The sequence below is a fragment of the Peromyscus maniculatus genome, chromosome 2, assembly GCF_049852395.1.
Source record: "Peromyscus maniculatus bairdii isolate BWxNUB_F1_BW_parent chromosome 2, HU_Pman_BW_mat_3.1, whole genome shotgun sequence".
In the NCBI taxonomy this organism is placed as follows: domain Eukaryota; kingdom Metazoa; phylum Chordata; class Mammalia; order Rodentia; family Cricetidae; genus Peromyscus; species Peromyscus maniculatus.
In genome coordinates, this window is record NC_134853.1 from 18,820,017 (window position 1) to 18,827,339 (window position 7,323).

The 7,323-nt window shown below is 39.2% G+C and overlaps 1 pseudogene; it reads left to right on the plus strand.

Annotated features, from left to right (window-relative positions):
* The first annotated feature begins 334 nt into the window (after positions 1-334).
* On the plus strand, positions 335-4,521 carry LOC102906710 (triosephosphate isomerase-like; annotated as a pseudogene).
* Positions 4,522-7,323: the final 2,802 nt, after the last annotated feature.

The window sequence follows — 7,323 nt, forward strand, 5'->3', positions numbered from 1 at the left end:
TGCTCTCCTTCAACTTTACCAGTAAGGATGTTGTAAAAAGAAAATAAGGTAATGCTATTACAGGTATTAAAGTTTTTTCACATGATTTTGGAATCAAAGAGGTCATAAGAATCTTGACATAAATAATAAATGATATCAGCTCATACTGACCTTCAGAGTCAGTCCAGGGGCAACGATGCCTTCCAGCCTTCCAGGACGTTCCTCATGGGGGAAAAGTGGAAGATGAATGGAAAGAAGTGGCTGAAGAACTCATGTACACACTTGAATGCTCCAGCAGACAGGGAAGTAGTTTATGCACAAACACACACACACACACACACACACACACACTGCTTACATTAACTTCACCAGGCAGCAGCTAGATCTCAAAATTGCTGTGGCAGCACAGAACTTCTACAAAGTGACCAGTAGGGACTTCACTGTAGAGATCAGGCCTGGTATGATCAAAGACTTAGAAGCCACATAGGTAGTGCTGGGACACAGGAAGAAAAAAGCACATTGTTGATTGTTTTTACTCTTCTGGGAGGCCCACCACCCAGCTCCCAAATAAATCACACACAGATGCTTATTCTTAATTATGTATGACTGACTTCAGCTTGTATTGTTAATTGTAAACTTTCCTTAACTTATCCTGTGTACCTTTTGCCTCTGGGCTTTTCCTTTTCTATTACTTATGTAAATCTTACTCTTATTCCTTGGCTTGCTGTGTAGCTGGGTGGCTGGCCCGTGGAATCCTCCTCCTTCTCTGGCTACTTCTTCTTTCACTCTTCCATCTCTTTTCTTCTCCTATATATTCTCTCTGCCTGCCAGCCCCACATATCCTTTCTCTTGCCTTGCTATTGGCCATTCAATTCTTTATCAGACCATCAGATATTTTAGACAGGCACAATAACACGGCTTCATAGAAATATACAAATACAACATAAACAAAAGTAACATACCTTAAAATAATAGTCTACTACATTTCCTCCTTTTGTCTATATAAAAATGAAAAGCTTTTAACTTAAGCATAGTAAGACTACATATAATAACAATTATCAAATAAGGATTGCCTCCACAATATTCAGTCCTTTTATAGTTAGCATATTCAGAGAAAATAATACATTATCCATCGTATCTTAGTGAATCCAAAATTTTACACCTCATTTAATTTCTATCATAACTAAGGAAAACTGAAACTATAACTATAAATTCCTTAACTCCATCAAAGACCCATAAGAATGTAATTTATCTAACAGCAGAGACATTTGGTTGTCTGCATCGTCATCCAAAGTTCCTCTGCAATGCTGGGGCATCCATCTTCAGCCTACAGGCCTAGAGTATCTGGAAGACTTTTCTATGAAGTAAGAATTTTGGACTGTCCTTCATTGTTTTGGCAAAGTTCATCAGTCACCTTCCTCTGTTTCCTGTAGAATGTCTGGCAATTTCTTCTGAGAAGCAGGAAACCAGAAGGACCATTCTGCTTTGTTTTGGCAAAGTTCAGAAGTCTCTTTCCTGTGGGTTCTGTATGACTAGTCCGCACAACATACAGTCAAGCAGTCATGGCAAATGTAGTTTCTTTGCCCAAATGGCTAATCTTGCCACAACAAAAGTAAACTCCATAAAGTGTCTCTTCGATGCCCATCATTTTTTCTGAAGTAAATTGGTGCTGCCAGGAGCAGATATGTCTCATTGTCATGAAAAAACTTAAGTTAACACAATGTTTTAAATGCCATATTCTGTAGGTCTTTGAAACATTTGAAGACCATCTGTCTATCTAAAATATATCTCTATATGATCTGGAAAGCATATGTAACATATTTACAAATTTGATTGTTATAAATGACTAACCACTAGCCTATGTTTCCTGATTATCCTATATAGTTTATAATAACAGCTTTCATAAACTAGAATTTTACCTTACATTTTAAAATAAACTGCATAGGTACAATACCATAAACAAGAATAAAAACATATACACAATATGCTGTAACAAAAATAACCTTAAATTTTTATCAGTATACAAAAATCCTTTAGACAAGAGTAGAAATGTAGACAAATTTCTAAACAGTATTATTAAATTAGAAACATAGAGCCAAATACAGAGTTAAAGCCAAAGAGATCAGAGCAAGAGCCACCTAGCTTTAGCTTACCACCAGCAGTAGCTTCCCCCAAGAGAGAGACTTTCTAATGTCTCACTTGTGTTTTTATTCCTTTCCTGTTCTGATTTCTCATTAGCTCTAAGCCAATCCACATGACTTCCTTGTCACTGCCTGTCTATACAGACCTCCTGTTCTCTATGTTTGGTACTGGGATTAAAGGCTCATGTCACCATGCTTGGCTGTGTCTTTCACCACACAGAGACTCTGCCAGCCATGTAATTGGATTAAGGGTGTGGGCTACAACCGACTAACTGCTGTCCCTGGCTTGCTGTGACCTCTGATCTCCAGGCAAACTTTATTTATTAACATAGAAATAAAGTGTCACATTTCAGCACAAATACACATACACACACACACACACAGTATAACAAAATAACTTTAAATTTGTATCAATATTCTATATTCCTCTAGATGATAATAAACATCATAACCCACCAAATAACCAAAAACCACCAAAACTCCCTAACTCTTGGGAATGTTGGCATAGTTTTCTCCATACTTCTTTCTGATGCCTGTGGACAAAGTATCTTTTTAGAATCCCAGATAAAAAAATTTGAGGTAATGAGCCAAGTCCTGGAAGACCAGCACTAATCTTTGCTGATAGATTTCCCCTGTCAAGTTTCAGGAGGTCTCACCTGTTCAAACCTTATCCATATTAACCCTCTAGGAATCCATAGCCTCTCATCTCTTGTGAGAACAAAACTCCAAAAGAATTTTTTATTTCCATTTGACAAATATAATTTTGACTTCTTTTTTAAAGTTAAGATAGCCCTAAAATATCTAGGTTGGTTCTATTTTGCAGTCCTGCTCACAAACTCATGTCTGCCAACAACATTCTTCTGCTTATTACCATTCAAAAAATTCAAAATCCACACAATAACATACCAGATCCAGACTCCCTGTGTATTTCCCATCTTGTGTGGCTTTTTTCTTTTACTCTCTCTGTAAAGACTTTATTTTAAACTATTCATTATTTTAAAAAAAAATTTCTATGACTATACTCTTTTCCTTATCTTAAGCCTATGCACATTGTTAAACACACTAACCTGTTTTGAGGCTTGTCTATGTGGATCTCTTTACTGCATATATCTAGTCTTATTTGACCTAATTAGCAAACTTTTAAACTGCTAACCTACACCTGGATTCTCCAAGAGCTACTCTCCACTAGACTCTCAGCTGGCTCTACCCAGGTTTGGGAAAGACCAGCTTAAAGCTCATGGCCCAGTGAGAGGTTCATGAATGAAAACTGCATTCAACCTTTCTAGAGCTCTAGAATACTGATGCCTGCACTGCGGCAGGTGTTTTTACTTAGTTTTTTTGTTCCCACTTAAGGTACTAGCTGCTCACTAACCAGCAGGAATTTTCTGGCCAAAACTTTAAAGGAGTTATATTTTGTGTTGTTGTTGTTGTTGAGCTTTCTCAGGCTATAGATGAATAATAGAGCCCGAAGTTGATATGCCAAAATGTTGTTGGGGTTTTTTGTTCTTTTTGGGGGGCCTGCCACCCAGCTCCTAAATAAATCATACATGGAGACTTATTCTTAATTATGAATGCCTGTCCTTAGCTTGGCTTCTTTCTAGCCATCTTTCCTTAGCTTTAAATTATCACATCTAGCTTTTGCCTTTGGGCATTTCCTGTTCTATAACTTCTGTAAATCTTATTCTTATTCTGTGGCTTGCTATGTATCTGGGTGGCTGGCCCCTGGAGTCCTCCTCCTTTTCTGACTACTTCCTTCACTTCTCCATCTATTTTTTCTCCTATATCTTCTCTCTGCCTGCAAGCCCCACCTATCCTTTCTCCTGCCTTGCTATTGGCCATTCAGTTCTTTATTAGACCATCAGATGTTTTACACAGGCACAGTAACACAGCTTCATAGAGTTAAACAAATGGAACATAAACAAAAGTAACACACCTTAAAATAATATTCTGCAACAGCACATCTTTGGGGAGTCAGTGAAATGAATGGGCAGAAAGTGGTCCACACCCTAGTAGAGGGACTTGGAATGATTGCCTGCTTTGGGGAGAAGTTGCATAAAAGGGAAGCTGGCATCACTAAGAATGTTGTTTTCAAGCAAACCAAGTTCAATGCAATAATGTGAAGGATTGGACCAAAGTCCTCCTGGCCTATAAATCTGTCCAGACCATGGTACTGGCAAGACCGAAACAACTCAGCAGACCCAGGAAGTATACAAGAAGCTCTGGAATAGCTGAAATCCAATGTCTCTGATGTGGTGGCTGAAAGCACCTGAATCATTTATGGAGGTTCTATGATAGCATAGCCTACAAAGAGCTGGGAAGCCAACCTGATAAAGGTGGCTTCCTCATGACTGGTGCTTTTCTCAAGCTTGAATTTCCACACATGCTCAATGCCAAACAGTAAGCACCATCCATCTTCTCTACCCTTCTGCTAAGGCAGGACTAGGCTGTCAGGAAGCTTACTAACTGATTCCACCAGTCACATGCTTCTGATGATGCCATCTGCCCCATTTTGTGGCCTAATCTACATTGTACTTTCCTGAACCTTTTATACCTCCCTATAATGGGTGGGACCAGGCCAACCTTTACTGCAATGGTTAGAATGAAATATGTCACCAAGGTGGCTTCCTGGCTGAGAGGTGGAAGGAGTGGAACTGACTTTGTCCCTTCAGGCCCAAGCAAGGGCAGGAGAGGGAAATCACCTTCCTTTCCTTTCTTGTTGTACACTAAGGCCAAATCCAAATCCTTTTATTCTAAGAGGCCAAGGATGCTCCCCTTTCCCACAGTTGCTGGAACCACAGTATTGTGTTTGGGGACCCCCCCAGAGAGAAGGAACGTCTCAATTGGCTAGGAAAGACTAATCATTGCTATCTGAATTTGGAAATTGCAGCTAATAAAGGCTCATCATGAAGAAAGAAACAAACATGCTTAGTATTCGATGAAGGTGCATCCTTGCTCTTTAGTGACAGAAATGGTGACCAAATTATCTCTTGATATGAAGAGTTGAAATTATAAACAAAAACTGGACATACATAGCTAAAGGAGAACACCCAGAAAAGACTTACAATCAACTATTATGATCTAATGTTGTGTGTAAATGTATATTTTTACTAAAATTTCCATAGTCCCAAAAAGTTTGAATATTTAATTGCATAAAATATTTTCTAGAACCTAATGTATTCTTTTGATCACAAGTAAATCAGATGGCCTCTGGGAAGCTTAAAGATGCTGTACTTTATCCATCTATGGAAGGGATAAAATCAAAAAGAGGTCAACTTGAAAAATCTCATGGGCAGCTTCTCCTATTAAAATTCAAGTGACATGCAGGCAATACCCACAAAGCTGTTGAGAAATTCATGTCAGCTGAAGCACTGTTAGCTTGGTCTGAGAGGAACAGAGAATATAAAATGAAAATAAAAGGAGTATAAAATAAAATGAAAATCTACCATCCAGAAGTGGGCTGGACTCAGCTGAAAGCTCCTGCTTTTATGGGGAAAAAAGTTTCCTAGCTAACAGAATAGAGCATAGAAAACAGAGTGGGGAACCAAGAGTGGCCTGATGAAGAGATGCAGACATTTTCTGGGCTGGAATTCAGGACAGTCATGTTTACCTTGTGACACATTTATGCCAACATTCCTCCCTTTGTTAGCTTTGTCTAGTCTACATCATGTCTAATCTATAGTATGTATGTTACAAGCAAAGAGCTTGGCTCATTGATTCCTTATGTCAGATTATATTGCTTGAGTTCGGGGTGTGTGGTTAATCACACCAAGTACATCACTGCTGTCACTGTGGGGTTGGAGAAGATGAGTATGAGATAGAATGAATAGTAGGGTTATTAAGTATGAAATGATGCTCATAGCCCTAATCCTCACAATTCCAAGGAAAAGCCACTCTGGTAGCTATGGTGAGTGTGTGTTGTAGTCACTGAATTTAGGGGACTCTAAATGAAGAGAATCTTGGCAGAGTTCCCTCTCCCCATGGAAGGCTGAGACTAGCTTTCTCCAGCAGGTTTGACTTAGCAAAGGTGATAGATAGGTTTCCCTCCCCTCATCAGTTCACACGTTTCTAAACTCCCTTTTAGCAGAGTGGAATCAAAGCCTCTCTACATGGCCTGAAATAAAGACATTGCTATAGCCATAGGTCTTGTCATTGGATCAGGAGGCAGGGCCTGACTACAGACAGTGTCACAAGCTAAGAGCAGCCTCTGCTTGACAACTAGCAAGACAATTGGGACCCCTCCCTACTGGAGTTTCATGTAAATCAGTTCTGCCAACACCTTGTGAGCCAGGAAGTGATCTGGAAAGGAGCATGTTTCATATAGCTCCTGGAGTTTAACATGTTTGGTCAAAGGTCTCAGGTAAATCACCACTTTCCGGTGGGAAATTTGTGTCAATTTCTTAAGTAGCAATAGGAAAATAACACATCATAGTGTTCACCAAATTTTTAGTATTTTCTATAGAAAAGACATACATTTGATTTTTGGTAACATTTACATTTTATAGTTCTTATTTGACTTCAATGTATAACCAGTCTCATTTTTTTTTTTTTATTTTTAAAATGGGTGAGTACCAGATTCAGGAAGCTTTTACAGATAGAATTGTTACATAGAAGATAGACATAAGAGTTATTTCTGGGCGAAGATGATCACAGAAACCAGGAAGAAATCCCAAGCCTTATTCCTGCTTTTATATTCTGACAAGCGATTTGGTCACCCTGTCCCAGCCTCATGATGAATTCTCAATTAAAAAAAAAATACTAGAATGCCTTAACCACAAGATGCAAGAGTCAGTCATAGCACATTGAGTATCTTCAAAAAGGAGACAGATCTGAGGGATCCAGGCATGCTGTTGCCCAGTTTCAGTGTTATGGATCATGTCAGACATGAGTTGGCTTTTATGGCTAATGGGGTTGAACTCTTCTGATTTGATAGCTTCTGACACTACCTTCTGTGTCCCCAGTAACACACTCAGTGTAAGGAGTGGAAAACTCAAAATGCCTTTGAGGCTAGGAGTGGTGGTGCGTACCTTTACTTACAGCACTTGGGAGACAGGTAAGAGGATCTCCCATGTTCAAGACCAGCAAGGGCTATATAGTGAGGTGACATTTCAGAAACAAAACCAAACCTACCAACCAAACAAAAGGGAAATGCCTTGTGAAATGAAGAGCAGGGGCGGGGGGTAGCATCACAGCTGCTGCTCCTTAG